The sequence below is a fragment of the Peromyscus eremicus genome, chromosome X (genome assembly GCF_949786415.1).
Source record: "Peromyscus eremicus chromosome X, PerEre_H2_v1, whole genome shotgun sequence".
NCBI classification, from domain to species: Eukaryota; Metazoa; Chordata; class Mammalia; order Rodentia; family Cricetidae; genus Peromyscus; species Peromyscus eremicus.
The window spans coordinates 101275695-101291778 of record NC_081439.1 but is presented as its reverse complement, the minus strand read 5'-3'; the positions used below and the strand labels follow the sequence as shown (position 1 = coordinate 101291778).

The 16084-nt window shown below is 40.3% G+C and overlaps 1 pseudogene; it reads left to right on the top strand.

Annotated features, from left to right (window-relative positions):
• Positions 1–14036: 14036 nt before the first annotated feature.
• On the top strand, positions 14037–15133 carry LOC131898997 (actin, cytoplasmic 1-like; annotated as a pseudogene).
• The last annotated feature ends 951 nt before the right edge of the window (positions 15134–16084 follow it).

Below are 16084 nucleotides of genomic sequence, written 5' to 3'. Positions count from 1 at the left end.
GGAGCCAGTTAGGGGCACTGCTTAGACCTGAACCTTCAGCTTAGGAGATTTGGGGCTCTATGTCTACTATTGATGGTTCTCTTGAATTCTCAAAGACCTGTGGCCAGCTCTCTGTATTTTTTTAAGTTGCCCATTTCTCTAATGCATCAACTTGCACACTGTTTGACTATATATTAATATTTAGAATTAGCTTCCCAATTCTTTTCGAGCAGCTATTTCGTATATTTTTGTCCAGCTCCTCTCTAATTTCCTTACAGGAGCTCTTCTGACAAGGAAATGTGGCTGTTACGTTTACTAGACCATCAACATCAGTGTTCTGATTAATCCTTGTTGGTCTCTGGGATATGGAGACTATTACACCACTCACTAGTTACTCTAAGGAGTATTTAGGTAGAGTTGTTCCTACTAGGAGGCTCTTGATACCACATTCTTTATCTTGAGAGTTGGGTCCCTTTTCTGGGGTTCTTAATTCTTTGAAAATTTGATGCTGTTTCAGCTGAAAAACTAGCCAGACTATTAAGGGAAGCTGGTTAAGAAACTGAAAAGTAATGGCAAACTACATTGCATAATTGTGAGTTTCAGTTGTTCTGTATCAGTTGAATTTTTGTGCTTTTATTCCCCTGTGTATGTGGTGGTTCTATTTTTCTCCAATAAAACTTTTATTTTAAAAAGGTTTCTTGGGGAAGATCTTTAAACTCCAAATATTGTGAGAAAATCATAAAGCTGGAAAACAAAATCTTCCTGATGACTTCCTTAATTCACATTTGACAGTTCACATTCGATTATTTTTATACATTCTCTTTGTTATTTTGTTGGTAGTTTTGAGAATCTGTGGAGGAGGCTATAGTAAAAAGATAGTAAAATTCCCGGCATTCTCAAAGTAGACAATTATTGCCACTTTAGAAAAGTCAAGCTCAAGTATAAACATTTTTTCGGTCAAACTTTCAAAGTCAGCAGTTTCATAATGTCAACATAGAAGTAGTTTAGGTTGAAGGTGGAAGAAGAGATGGTGCTTATTTTGTTAGAGTGCCTGATATTCTGTTAATCGTTTCTGTTCTGGACAGCATACCAACACAGATGTTACTCGATGTGTTTTTTGTTTTTTTTTTTTTTGAGACAAGAGTCTTGCTGTGTTTCCTAGACTGGCCTTGAATTTGTGATCTTCCTGCCTTGGGCTCTAAGTGCTGGAATTATAGCTACCCTGTCTTGTTCCACACATCATTATTTGTATGCTTTTTGTCTGTTTCAATGACCACACTGTTTAATGTTGCACATGGCAAAAATGTTGCATATTTCATTCTCTCATTCACATAAAATTGCCAAACCAGTTTAAGAAGAAGGACCCAAGGGTAATGGGACTTTGTGTAATTACACTTTATAAAATGTCCTTTCCTAAAGCTTCACTAAAGAATTTTTGCCAGTTGCCTACAAAAAAAACTTGCTTTAGGTCAAGTGTAGGTGGCTCACACCACTAATCCCAGCACTTGGAAGGCAGAGGCAGGTTGATCTCTTTGTCAGCCAGCTAGGGCTGCATAGTAAAAGTTGTCTGAAAAATGGAAAAAACAAACTCAACCCTCGTTTTACATTGGAATTATCTGGTTCAAATCATATACTTTGTTCAATTATTTTTTTTCTTCCCGCTATTAGAATAAAGTATATATTTCCTTTTGAGTGGACAAATTATCCACTTATAGTTAAAATTTAGAAATAATGTCTAGCACAGTAAAGTTATTTTATAAAACTTTTTTACTCGCTATAGAATATAAGAATGTATACTATTAGACACATTAGAACTTAATAGTTTTGCAAGCTGTAAAACCATCTTTTCACCCTCTAATTCCTATAATAACATCTCTCAACTTTGTTTTTAATTTTCTATTGTAAAATAAACATAAAATTTACCATGCTAACCATTTTAAAATATCCAGTTGAGACATTTAGTGTGTTCAGTGTTGTGCAGTTATCATCACCCTGCAGTTTCGGAACATTTTCATCACCTCAGAAGGAAGCTCAGCACCCGTTATTGAGCAATTATTTTCCATTTCTCCTCTACCCAGCCCCCAGAAACCACTAAGCCCTCTTCATCTGGATTTGCCTCCTTTAGATATCTTACATCACTGGAACTGTGACTTATGTTGGATTTCTTTCATTTAGCATGTTTTTCAAGGTTCATTCATGTCAAGCATTCATTCCCGTTTTATAACTGAATTACATATATATGTATCTACATATACATATATGTTATATACTATACTCTTTATTGAAAGTAGTTGTTAAGCATCTGGGTTGTTTCTACTTTTTAGGGATTGTATACACACTTGTTTAATTTCTTATTTCACAATCTTTTGAGAATATACACAGAATGAAACTGCTGAGATATATGGTGATTCTGTTCTGAACTTAAGAAATCTTCAAACTACACTGCTGCTAGTAGCATCTGAGTTCCAATTTCTCTGCAGCCTCATCAATATATGGTGTTTTCTGTTGTCTTCTTATGGCCATCCTAGATGATGTGAAGTGGGTTCATGACATTTGAGAATTTTATTTAATAACTAAAAATTTGACATATCATCTATTTGCCATTTGTAGCTTTTCTCTTAAATGTCTCCACACTGGCCATTTTCAAATAGGGTGTCTCTTTTGTGACTAAATTATAAGACTTGTTCATATATTCAGATACTAGATTCTTATCAAATAGAATAGTTTGCTAATATTTTATCCAGTTAAAAGTTGTCTTCTCTATCCTTTGCACAAAGTATTTAATTTTTATTACATTTGTGTGTGCTCATGTGTGCACGCACATTGTGCCATGGCACATATGGAAGTCAGAGGACACTTGTAAGAGCTCATTCTCGCCAGATGGTGGTGGTGCATACCTGCACACCTTTAATCCCAGCACTTGCGAGGCAGAGGAAGGTGGATCTCTGAATTTGAGAACAGCCTGGTCTACAGAGCAAGTTCTAGGACAGCCAGGACTACATAGTGAAATTGTCTCCAAAGCAACAACAACAAAAAAGAGTTTGTTCTTTCCTTCTACCTTGTAGATACCAGGGGTTGAACTCAAGTTGTCAGGCTTGCCAAGTGCCTTTAACCTGCTGAGCTGTCTCACCAGTCCAAGAGTATTTAATTTTAGTGAAGTTAAATTTATTACTCTACTACTTTAACTTTTTTTTTCTTTTGTTGCTTTTGGTATATTGAAGAAATGATTGGCAGATTCTTGTTCATTCAGGATTTTGTTTTGTTTTGAAACAGAGTTTCTCTGTGTGTCCCTGGCTGTCCTGGAACTTGCTCTATAGGCCAGGCTAGCCTTGAACTTAGAGATCTGCCTGCCTCTATTTCCTGAGTTCTGGGATTAAAGGAGTGTGCCATCACCACCAGGTTTATTTTTTTTTCTTTTTAGTGTTCAGGTTTTGGTTTGGTTTGGTTGGCTTGGCTTTTGTTTGTTTAGGTTTTTTGAGTCTTACTATGTAACCCTGTCTGGCCTGCCTCTACCTCTCAAGTACTGGGATTAAAGGTGTGCACCACTACACTCGTCAGAGTCTATGTGTTGAGTCATTATGCTAGTACTACACTATTTTGATTACTGTAGCTCTGTAATAGACTGAGTCAGGAGGTGTGAGTTCCATCTTTGCTCTTCCTTTGCGAGATGATTTTATCTACTTGGGTCACTTGCAATTCTATGTGAACTTTAGCAGGAATGTTTCTATTTCTGTAGAAAGGCTTTTGGAGGTTTTGCTAGGAATGTCTTTGAAGAGTATTGCCATCTTAGTATTTTTAAGTCTCCTAATGACTATAAGATGTATATTTAGGTCTTTAAAATTTCAGTTAGATTTGTACTTCCCCATGTAAAGTTTTATGTTACTCCCTAAACATACCCAAATATTTTACTCTAATGCTCTTATGAATGAGATTATTTTCTGAACTTACACATGCATTGCCAGTCTATGTAACCATCTATAACTGATATTTTATATAATAGTTTTGTATCTTCCATTTTTTCATTGACTTGTTGGTGCTAATATATTTTGGTGGTTTTTATTTATAGCATCTTAACCATCTACAAAGAGTTTCTTTCTAGTTTGGGTGCTTTCTTCCTCTTGCCTGGTATGTAAGCCTAGTGTGTAACTGGAGCTTCTAATACAACTTTGAATAGAGTCGTGTCAAGTCAGTAGCTTTGTAGGAACTTCATAAATACCCATTATGAGAATAGGAAGTTTCTTTTCAGTCCTAGTTTTTGGAGTTTTGTTTTTATAAATAATTTATTCATATTTATATGTATGAGTGTTTGCTGGCATGTGTACATGTGCCACATGTACATTCATGTTACCTGCAGAGGTTAGAGGAGGACATGGATCTCCTGGAACTGGAGTTATAGACAATTGTGAGCCGCCATGTGGGTTCTGGGAATTGAACCCAAGGTCCTCTGCAAGAGCAGCCAGTGCTTTTAACCACCAAGCCATTTCTCCAACCCCTGGAGTTTGATTTTTAATCATTAAACCATGTGGAACTTTATCAGCTAGCTTTCTGTACTAGTTGAGATAATTGTGGTATTTTCTTTCATTGTGTTAATGTGTACTACATTGAATTCCTTTTCATATGTGCAAAACACCATCTTTTTTGATGTGGATTTGCCTATAGTGTTGAGAATTTTTGCATAAGTGTTCATAAGAAATACTCGTCTGTGGTATTCTTTCTAAAAGTATTTTATGATATTTGGTGGGGGTTATGTACGTGCCAAGATGCTTATATGGACCTTAGATGACAACTTGCAGGAGTCCCCTTTCTTCCAATATGTGGGTCCCAGGGGTTGACCTCCACCAGTTTTGTACCTTTGTCTGCTGAGCCATCTCAGCAGCCCGTAGTATGCTTACTGGATCTTTGATACCAGGTAGTACTGGCTTCATAATAGGAGCTACTGTTTATTCTTCTAATATTTGGAAGACATAGAGAAGAGTTGGCCGTTAAATACTAATATCCTCCTTTAAATATTAATAGAATTTTTATATTGACAAGCAGTATGATTCTGGACCTTTCTTTTGGTGAAGGCTTTTGGTTATTGATTGGATTTCTCTTTTTCTTTTCTATTGGGGGCATTGCTTCTTTGTTATTATAGTTTCACAGAGCTAGCCTGGAACTCTGTAGCCCAGACTAACCTCAAACTTGAGGCAGTCCAGCCTCCATCTCTCTCCTGAGTGGTGAGGTTACATAAATGAGTCACTTGTGGTTTTGCTTCAGCTGCTTGATGATACGTTTCTATTAAAATGCTGTCTTGAAAAAAAAAAAGCTTTTAACACTATTTTATTTTTTCATTGTGTGTGTGTGTGTGTGTGTGTGTGTGTGTGTGTGTGTGTGTGTGTATGCACATTGTGTATGTGCGTACAACATTGTATGTGGAGATCAGAGGACAACTTGTGGATGTTAGTTCTCCACCATGTGGATTCTGGGACTCACACTCAGTTTGCCCGCATTGGTGGCTAGAGCCTTCGCATTTTCTATTGTATTCATTTTTCATATATTACCTCTCTTATATCTTTGTCTTTGAGTTTAATTATTTTCCTTCTGTTTTTGTGTGTGTCATGTATGTGTTCTTGTGTGTGCCAGCAGCAGAAGTGTGTGTGTATATAAGTGGAGAACAGCAGTTAGTGTTGGATATCTTTCTCTATTGCTCTTAGTTTCTCAGACAGGCTTTCAGTGCACCCGGAGCTCACCAATTCAGCAACACTGGCTGGCCGGCAGGCTTCAGAGCTTCTGGCTATGCCTGTCCAGCACTGAAACTATGTGCATTCTCGGCCATGTCTAGCTTTTTACATGAGTTCAGGGAATTCAAACTCAGGTCCTCACGCTTGGACAGTAAGCAATTTACTGACGGAATCATCTCTCTACCTCACCCCCATTGTTTTGGTTCTTATATAAAACTACCTTGTTGATTTGAAATCCTATGTAGTACAGGCATTTACAGTTAATAAATGTCTCTCAATACTTTTTTGCTGCATCCCATCAGTTTGCTGTGTTTGTTTTTGTTTTAAAATAATTTTTAGATTAGCTCATTGGTTTTTGGAAAAAAAATATGTTGTTCAATTTCCATATAGTGTGAATTTTCTAGTTTTCCTGTTAGCTGACTTCTAATTTCAAATTCTTTTTTTTTTCATATTTAAGGAAATTTATTTAATTAAATTTATGAGTGACACCTATTGTCAAATGCAGTTTAAATTTTTAATTCATACTCTTTAAAATTTAATTTCAAATTCTTTAATTACATTTTTTTTGTGAAAGTGTCTCTGTGTAGCCTTAGTTGACCTGGAACTCATTATGTTTTCCAGGCTGGCCTCAAAACCTCACAGAGATCTGCCTGCCTCTGCCTCCCAGTTGCTGGGATTGAAGGCATGGGTAGCACCTTAGATTACATTTTTATTAATTTATTTTTGATGTTATGTGTATATGTGTGGGCATGTATGTGCGATGGCCCATGTGTGGAGGTCAGAAGACAACTTGAAGGAGTCAGTTTTCTCCACCAAGTGGATCCTGAGGATCCATTTCAGGTTGTCAGTCTTGGAGGCAACCATTCATCTTCTGAGCCCTCCTGCTCACCTTGATTTCTAATTTCACCTTGTGACAGAAGTACTGTGTTTCATTACATTCTTTGTAAACGTGAAACTCGTGTGGCCTAACAAATGATCTAGCCTAGAGAATGTTCTGTGGAGACTTGAGGAGAGCGTCTGTGCTGTTTTGAGTGGAGTGAGTATTCTATGTTATGTCTGGGAAGGCAGATAGGTTTGAATCATTTCCATTCACTGTTTCCCTCTTCGTCTTCTATCTATAAGACATTGGAGTCTTTGGAAATCTTCAGCTGCAGTTGCATACCATTTCTCCTTTCATTTCTACCAATTCTTGCTTTGCGTATTTTGGGATAGGTGTCTATGTTTGTAATTATTCCATCCTTTTGATGGATTGACCCCTCACCTTATAACGTTGTTCCTTATGTCATGTAATGTGTAGAGTTTTCACTCACCTGTTTTATCTGAAATTAGTAGAGATACCTTAGCGCTCATCGATTTACAGTTTATATGTTGTCTGTGCACCTACCCTTTCTTTTCATGATGTTTGTGTCTGTGGACAGTCTATAGTTAGATTATATTTTTAAATCCAGTTCCCCAGTCTCTCCCTTTCCAAATTAAAGTGTTTAATTCTTTTACATTTAAAATAATTACTGATAAGAGGACTTTTTTCATTTTTCCATTTTCTATAATGTCTTTTTTGTTCATTAACACCTTTAGTAGTGCCTTTAGTAGTACAAAATAGATTTTGTTTGAGTACTAAAGAAATAGATACTGAACTTCTACATTGTACATTTGGTTTTAGGTTGAATGTATAGTTTAAATCGTAAACATCTAGAGGTAGCAATATATAACTATTCTTTATAGGGGTAAGAAAATAGTTTATTCTGAGCAGCATATAAATGACCATGGCCAAGGGATATGAATTCGTTATTCCCAGGAACTTCTTCCACTGTGGAAGAGGTTGTTTGCCCTTTTGTAGTCACTGAACAAAAGGAATGTTAGAAATCAATCCGCTTACTGAGTCCTGGTGGGGGGCATCTAGTAGGTGGACTGCAACTGAGCAGGGACCTCTCTTTAATAGGTTCCAGATGCCACAGCATTCTAAACTTCAGGGTTGGTGGAAATGAGAGGTCGCTATGCTTAATTGCACATTCCAGAGTTCTGCTTAGCAGTCACCAGGCTTTTAGTCAGATGTGGAGGTTGGTAGTAAATGGCTATTTAAAGAACCTAAAGGGCTGGGGAGATGGCTCAGTAAAGTGCTTGCCTTGCAAATGTGACAACCCAAATTTGATCCCTAATACCCCTTTTAGAAAGCTGGGAGTGGTGGTGCACTCCCAGCACCGGGAAGGTAAAATGGTAGCCAAGCAGCCTAACCTACTTGATGAACTCCAGTCCAGTGAGAGTCTGTCTCATTAAGGTTCGTGACACCTGAGGAAAGACACCTGAGGTGACCTGACCTGTCTTCCACATGCACGTACAAATAAAGGAGAACTGAAGGTAGTCTCAGATATTAGCTCTCAATCTGCAGTATTACACCTCTCCATGGCCCTAGTGTTGTAGTCACACAAAATAATCTGCAGGACTAATGTTGTTTCTTCAGAGAACTTATACTCACACCCGTAAACCCAGGTGGAAGGGAAGTTGTGGGATCTGCATCCCTTTGGATGCTGACAACCCTGCAGCAAACTCAGCAGCCATTTAGCAAGGCATGTGTGCTGAACTTGCAGTGTTCTAGTTCACGGACTGAATAAACAAACGAACAGTATTCTTACTTAATGAGGATTGCCAAAGCCATGTGAACTTGGAAAGCATTTGGGTTATTTCATGCACTTCTGAGAAAATAGTGTGTTTTGCTTTGAGACAATTGAGTAGGATTCATTTACCAGTCAGGTAGAAAATACAACACATGTAGATGCAGAGGTCTAACAGGCTTCTTCTGAAACTTTCAGGCAGGTGTTAGGTGCTATAATAGAAGCCACAGTAGTTAGGAAAAGAATAGCTGAATCTTAAATTGCTTCTAGCACACAGAAGTTCATATGACTAATGCTTTTTACCTACGTTTGTGAGAAAAAAAATTACTTGCTCAGTTTTCAAAAAAAAAAAAGTTTTGCTCTTCTGATGAGTATTATCCCCTACAGGGAGTTTGGGGGCCCTGTCTGTGGATTACTATTGGTAAGTCTTAGGAAGGATCTAGACTAAATTTCTTAGGAGTGACCAAGGAGCTCTCACAGCTGCCAGAATGTCTCCACATACTGTCAGGTGGATAGCATGTGTTGTCTATTTCTGATTTTTTTTTCTTTACAGCTTCAGGTAGTTTCAGTGGTGCCCAAGTCCTTTGCAAGCCACAGAGCCCAAAGTTAAAGTGACTGGAGAGTTGAAGTGGGGAGGAGTGGACAAGAGGGATGGAGGAGGTATTGGAGATTCAGAGGAGAGTATATGGGGATCCAGGGGAACAGAATTGAAGATTGAAATGTGCAGAAAGGAGAATCGGAATCAGGCTGAAGGAAAAACTCTCATGGGAATTCATTTGGAGAGAGCTGAAGTTTCCTGAACGAGTTGCTAATGTTTCACATCACATTATAAGTGTGCCCACAAAATTGTAGCAATGTTGGCAGAACAGTGTTTAGTGGTTCAAGAGGAGTGTGGGGGCCGGGGGTGTATGGAGTTCGCTGGTACTTAACGTAGCACGTATGAACTCCTGAGTTTGATCCCCAGTATGGAGGGAGGTTTCAGTTAATAATGTTCTCATGCGAGGGACATTCAGAGCACGAAGTTGCTGTAATCTCTGTACTTGGAAGATGAGGCAAAAACTCAGGAGTGGATGCCAACCCAAGCTGCAGAGTGAGACCCTGTGTCAGAGCAACAACAGAAGCATTTCTAGCAGTAGTGAATTTTATTGAAAACTAGATACACCTGTCAACTGACTGATAAACCAACCAGCATTTCAGAATGCAAGAGGAATCTCCACAAAGGGTACAAAAATGTAGTCCTGCCAAACTTCCTGAGCTACTTCCAAAGAAGGAATGAGACTCGCAGTAGTCAATAGGATGCTAGCTGAAAGTGGTTATGACTCATATTTCTGACTGACCTTTCAGTATTTACACAGGCCTGATAACCTGTGTGCCCTGACACAAAGCCACATAAACTCTCAGGACACAAAATGAGAAAAAAAGAAAAGGAATGGTTATTTCTTGGTGGGGAACAATTTAATGGTTTCTTCTTCCAAACCAAGGAATTAACTTTCACAAATTTTTTCTCCTGCTAATCTAAAGTTGGGAAGGAAGAAGCAATATGTTTTTGCTGTCCCTAAGACAAACAAACAAAAACATGGTCTCACTGTGGCTCTGGCTGTCCTGGAACTCACTATTTGTACCAGGCTAACCTCAAACTCAGGGATTCACCTGCCTCTGCCTTCTTGAGTGCTTAGTAGCTGTTTTGGCCATTCATTGATTCATTCATTCTTTTCGCTTACATTACATCCAAACCCTGCAATTTCCCCTCCATCCACTGCTCCTCCGTTTCCTTTCAGAAAAGAGCAGCTCCAGGGATATCAACCAAACAGGGCATAACAAGTTACAATAAGACTAGACACAAACCCTCATATCAAGGCCAGAAGAGGCAACCTGGTAGAAGGAAAACGGTCAGAGACACCCCCCACTTCCCCTGTTGGGAGTTCCACAAGAACACCAAGCTATACAACCATAAGGTGTTGGTTGTTTTTGCTCTTTTGGGGGACCCAACACATGGGTCCCCCAAATAAATCACACATGGAGGCTTATTCTTATGCATGCCCAGCCTTAGCTTTTTTCTTTCTTGCCAGCTTTCCTTAACTTTAATTTATCCCATCTACCTTTTGCCTCTGGGCTTTTTCCTTTTCTTCTGTATATCTTACTTTCACTCTTATTCTGGCTGGCTGTGTGGCTGTGTGGCTGGCCCCTAGCGTCCTTCTCTCCTTGTTCTCTTGCACTTCTTTTTCTCCCAGATTTCTCCTTCTATTTATTCTCTCTGCCTGCCAGCCCCGCCTGTCCTTTTTTCTGCCTTGCTATTGACTGATCAGCTCTTTATTAGACCATCAGGTGTTTTAGACAGGCAAAGTAATACAGCTTCACAGTATTAAACAAATGCAACATAAAAGAATGCAATACATCTTTGCATCATTAAATGCCCACAGCACAAACAAATGTAACACATCTTAAAATAATATTCTACAATAAAGTATATGTAGAGGACCTAGTTCAGATCCATACAGGGTCCATGATTGCCACTTCAGTCTCTGAACCCCATCAACCCACCTACAAAACCTTTGACCTGCAAATTGTCCTCCCTGTAAGTAAGATGTGTTGGGGAAATGGTGGCACACACAGAACTTGTGGGAGTGGTCAACCAATGACTGGTCCAACTTGAGGCCACCAGAGGGAGCCCAAACCTAACACTGCCTGGATAGCCCAGAGACCAAGGATAGTACCAAACATGGCTGTCTCCCCCCACCCCAACACAAAGTCAATGAAATTATTCCTAATAATAGTCTGTTTTGCCTTCTTAACAAACATAGTAAGCAGAGATCTTACTATGGGCAGTGTTTGATATTAATTTTGACCCCTTAACACCTGCCAGTATTCCCAGGACTCTGGCAACTTCCAGAGTGAATAGGATGCCCTAGAGATGCCATTGTCAACACCTAAAACTATAGAGCAATAAAAATAGTATTCTCTCTACTCTTCATAGACTGAGCCTTGCTATGCAGTCCTGCTTAGCCTGCTTAGTCCACTATTAGGCTGGACTGAAACTTGTGATCCTCCTCCCTCTGCCTAGGAATACAGGAGTGTACCCCCATGCCTGTCTTACCCTTTATAGTTCATATTTGGATGGATTCTTGTAACAGCCAATTTGCAAGGGAAAAACCTAAGTAATAGTATGTGTGTCTGTTGAGTTCCTGGAAATACCTAGGGAAAGATGAGGCACTTTCTCCTCCCTTCTTGGTCACTTGCTTTCTTTCTAGAATTTTATTTTGATTCATTTATGTTCCTGTGCATCTTCTAGTTATCTATTTTTTTTAACAAGATTTAATTTGCTTTATTTTTCTTGTATAAAAACCCCATTTGGTAACCACAGCTGGAGCCTGAGACCTCTGAATTGAGTCTCTGGTGTGGGTTTTCACAAGATGGTCAGTGAATTCCTGGTAAGGAGACTTAGTGAATAGTCTCTTTCCAGAGGTCAGGGGTCAAGTAGTTGTAGGTCTTGGAGATGGCATCAAAGGATGTATTAGTCAAGGTTCTCTAGAGGAACATAACTAATAGAATGAATATATATATTATAATACATATTCACTCTCTATATAGAATATATAAAGAAGATTTATATTATATAATTTATTATTACTGTAATTAATGAGGTAATTCCACGTAATTTATCTGGTAATCAAGAGAGGTTTATTTCTGGGATAACTTGCATTCATCCAATAGGGGTTGGTTACAGGATCAGGGAAAGATGAGGTACCATCCAGAAGAGAACTCTGGCTTGGTGTCCCATCCAGCTTCCAGGACCACGAGGTATTCAGAAGGGGCTAAGGGGCTCCCTCTCAGCCACGCCCCAGGGGCAGGTCATAGGCAGGTGTGGCAGTTACCTGCTGTGACTCTAGGGGCAGTGTTTCAAGATCAAAGCTGGAACAGCTACCCACTACAATTTATATTATGTTTAAAATAATATAAATATATTATTTATTATATATGCTAATATTTTATATTTATTTAATATTATATATAGGGGATTTATTAGAATGGCTTACAGGCAGTGGTTCAGCTAGTTCAACAATGGCTGTGTTAGTAGACATTCTTCCTCTTCAAAGTTATTTTCACAAAGTTCATTTATTAAAACTGTCTCAGGATGTTGTCCAGGCTAGCCTCCTGTGATCACACCTACATCTACCTTCCGAGTGCTAAAATTACAGATGGTGCCCACCAAGCCTAGCAATCAGAAACTTTTACCTTTATACATTATGTGCCTGCTAATATATAGAGAAAAACTTTCTCACAGTTGAATTTAATTTTATCTTATTTTTTGGTTGTTGTGTAGACAGGCTCTCTATAGCTTAGATTGCCCTTAACTTGCAGCAGCCTTGCCTCAGCCTCTTGAGTGATAGGACTACAGTTTGAGCCACCATATTTGGTTTCATGGTTTTGTTTTGTTTTTTTTTGAGGTAGGTGTGGATGTGGGTGTGGGTGTGGGTGTTTTGGCTGGCATGTACGTCTGTGTACCACATGCATGCCTGGTGTACACAGAGGCCAGAAGAGGGCTTCAAATTCCCTGGAACTGGAGTTATAAGCAGTTGTTAGTCATCATGTGGGTGCTATGACTTGAACTCAGGTCCTCCAGAAGAGCAACCAGTGCTTTTAACTGATGAGCCAACTCTCTAGTCACAAGAAGTTCATGTTTCTTAATCAATCCAAAACATAACAAGGCACTCTTAAGTTGGAAGTAATATTGTTGTTGGTTGTTTTTGTTCTTTTGGGGGGCCCACCACCCAGCTCTCGAATAAATCACACACAGAGGCTTATTCTTAATTATAAATCCATGGCCTTAACTTGGCTTGTTTCTTGCTAGCTTTTCTTAAATTAACCCATCTGTCTTTTGCCTCTGGGCTTTTACCTTTCTCTATTTCTGTATACCTTTCTTTATTTCTCCATTGTTGTCTAGCTGGGTGGCTAGCCCCCGATGTCCTCCTCCTTCTCTGGCTCCTTCTTCCTCTTTTTCCAGACTTCTCCTTCTATATATTCTCTCTGCCTGCCAGCCCTGCCTATCCTTTCTCCTGCCTTGCTATTGGCTGTTCAGTTCCTTATTAGACCATCAGGTATTTTAGACAGGCACAGTAACACAGCTTCACATAGTTAAACAAATATAACATAAAAGTCACATACCTTAAAACAAGATTCTACAACATAGTATAAATAACAAAGTAAGTTGATTTAAGTCACCCAACTTTTTTATTGATTAACCCACCCCCCCACCACCCGTGTGTGTTCTTGTCCATTGTTATATATCAGAATTTTTGTTTTAGACCAAGCATGAATAGCATAATAGCATATACCTGTAATTGTAGCACTTGGGGGGTGGAGGAGGACCAGGAATATGAGGTCATCTTCAGCTACACAGTGTTTGAGTCCAGTCTGGGCTCCGTGAAACCCTGCTTCAGAAAACAAACGAAAAACTGACCGGTTTTTGTAAACTGCTGTATAAATAGGGTCAAGGGCTACATCATGGGAGGAATTCACAGAGTTTTTGCTGTATTCTGGATGTGGATCTTCAAAAACTATTTGTCCTGCCTCTCAAATTCAAGCTATTACAATAGCAGTCTTCAGAGACCCTGATGACTGTAGTGTCATAAATAATTGCAGAGGGCTGGCTGTCCGGGCCGCATCCACCCACAAGCACAGGTCCCTCGCCGCTCGCTCTTCACCTCTCCACGCCCGCCACCAGTTCTCCATGGATGCCGATATCTCTGTGCTCTTTGTTGACAGCAGCTCCGGCAGTGCAAAACCGGCTTCGCAGGTGTTGATGCTCCCCCAGGCTATCTTCCCCTCCGTCTGGGCCACCCTAGGCACCGTGGCGTGATGGTGAGCATGGGCCAGAAGGACTCCTACGTGGGTAATGAGACCCAGAGCAAGAGAGGCAATTCTGACCCTGAAGTACCCTATTGAACACAGCATTGTCACCAACTGGGACGATATGGAGAAGATCTGGCACTACACCTTCTACAACCAGCTGCATGTGGCCCCTGAGGAGCACCCTGTGCTCTTCATCAAGGCCCCCTTAAACTCCAAGGCCAACCGTGAAAAGATGACCCAGATCATGTTTGAGACCTTTAACACCCCAGCCATGTACGTAACCATTCAGGCCGTGATGTCCCTGTATGCCTCTGTTGGAACCACTGGCATTGTGATGGACTCCAGAGATGGGGTCACCCACATTGTGCCCATCTATCAGGGCTATGCTCTCCCTCATGCCAGCCTGCGTCTGGACCTGGCTGGCCAGGACCTGACAGACTACCTCATGAAGATCCTAAGTGAGCGTTCCTACAGCTTCACCACCACAGCCAAGAGGGAAATCATACGTGACATCAAAGAGAAGCTGTGCTATGCTGCCCTATACTTCGAGCAAGAGATGGCCACTGCTGCAATGGCCAGGGCATCACTATTGGCAACGAGCAGTTCCGCTGCCCTGAGGCTCTTTTCCAGCCTTCCTTCCTAGGTATGGAATCCTGTGGCATCTAAGAAACTACATTCAATTCCATCATGAAGTGTGACATCGACATCCACAAGGACCTCTATGTCAACACAGTACTGTCTGGTGGCACCACCATGTATCCAGGCATTGCAGATCGAATGTAGAAGGAGATCACTGCTCTGGCTCCCAGCACCGTGAAGATCAAGATCACTGCTCCTCTTGAGCGCAAGTACTCTGTGTGGATCAGTGGCTCCATCTTGGCCTCACTTTGCACCTTCCAGCGGATGTGGGTCAGCAAGTAGGAATACTATGAGTCCAGCCCCTCTGGACTGCAAATGTACTGCAAATGCTTCTAGATGGACTGTTACTAAGCGCTGCGTTTTACACCCTTTCTTTGACAAAACCTAACTTGCGCAGAAAAAAAAATGAGACAACATTGGCATGGCTTTGTTTTTTTTTTTGTTTTTGGTTTTTGGTTTTGTTGTTGTTGTTAAGGGAAGAGGGGGTAGGCCCTGTCTCAACTTAGTGTGCCAGGCTTTGTTGACTACCCAAGGGAGGCCTTACCCCCTCTGAGGAGTGGATGGGGGTGGGAGATGAGGAGGGGTGGGAGAAGGGGAGAGAGGATGTGGGGACCTGCCCCACCAGGACATTAGGTCATCTGTGAAGAGGTGGCCTGGAACCGAGGAAAGGTAAGTGCTTGCCGCTGGCCTGTTTCCCAGCCTTCCTCTTACCCGAGACAATCAGACCCAGCCCAGCGGGGATCAAGTCAAGCAAGAACTCGTTTATTGATAAGCAGTAAGCCTCTTTTATACCAGAAAACCTCAGAACCCTAGGAGGGGTGAAGGAACCAACCAATCATTTTAAAGGTCACGCTATTTACAAGTTGTTTATGCCCTGACATCATCTAAATAACTTGAACTAACTTCCTTCCTCACCATTTGTATCTAATCTCCATACAAACAACCCAAGCTAACTTCCTCTCAGCCATCCTTTGTATCTACTCTGCATAAACAGTTTAAACTAACTACCTAAACTCCACATCATCCTTTGTATCTACTCTGTTCGTAAACAGCTTAAAGCTTAAGCTCTATTTGTCTAAATTTCTCTGGGCACCCTCTTTGCGTCCATGTATGCCCCACAAGAGGAGGAACTGGGGTTGGTATATAAAATGAAAAAAAAATTTAAATAAAAATTAAAAGGTTTTGGTTTTGGTTTTGGTTTTTTTTTTTTTTTTTTTTGGCGCTTTTGACTCAGGATTTAAAAACTGGAACCATGAAGGCGACAGCAGTCAGTTGGAGCAAGCATTC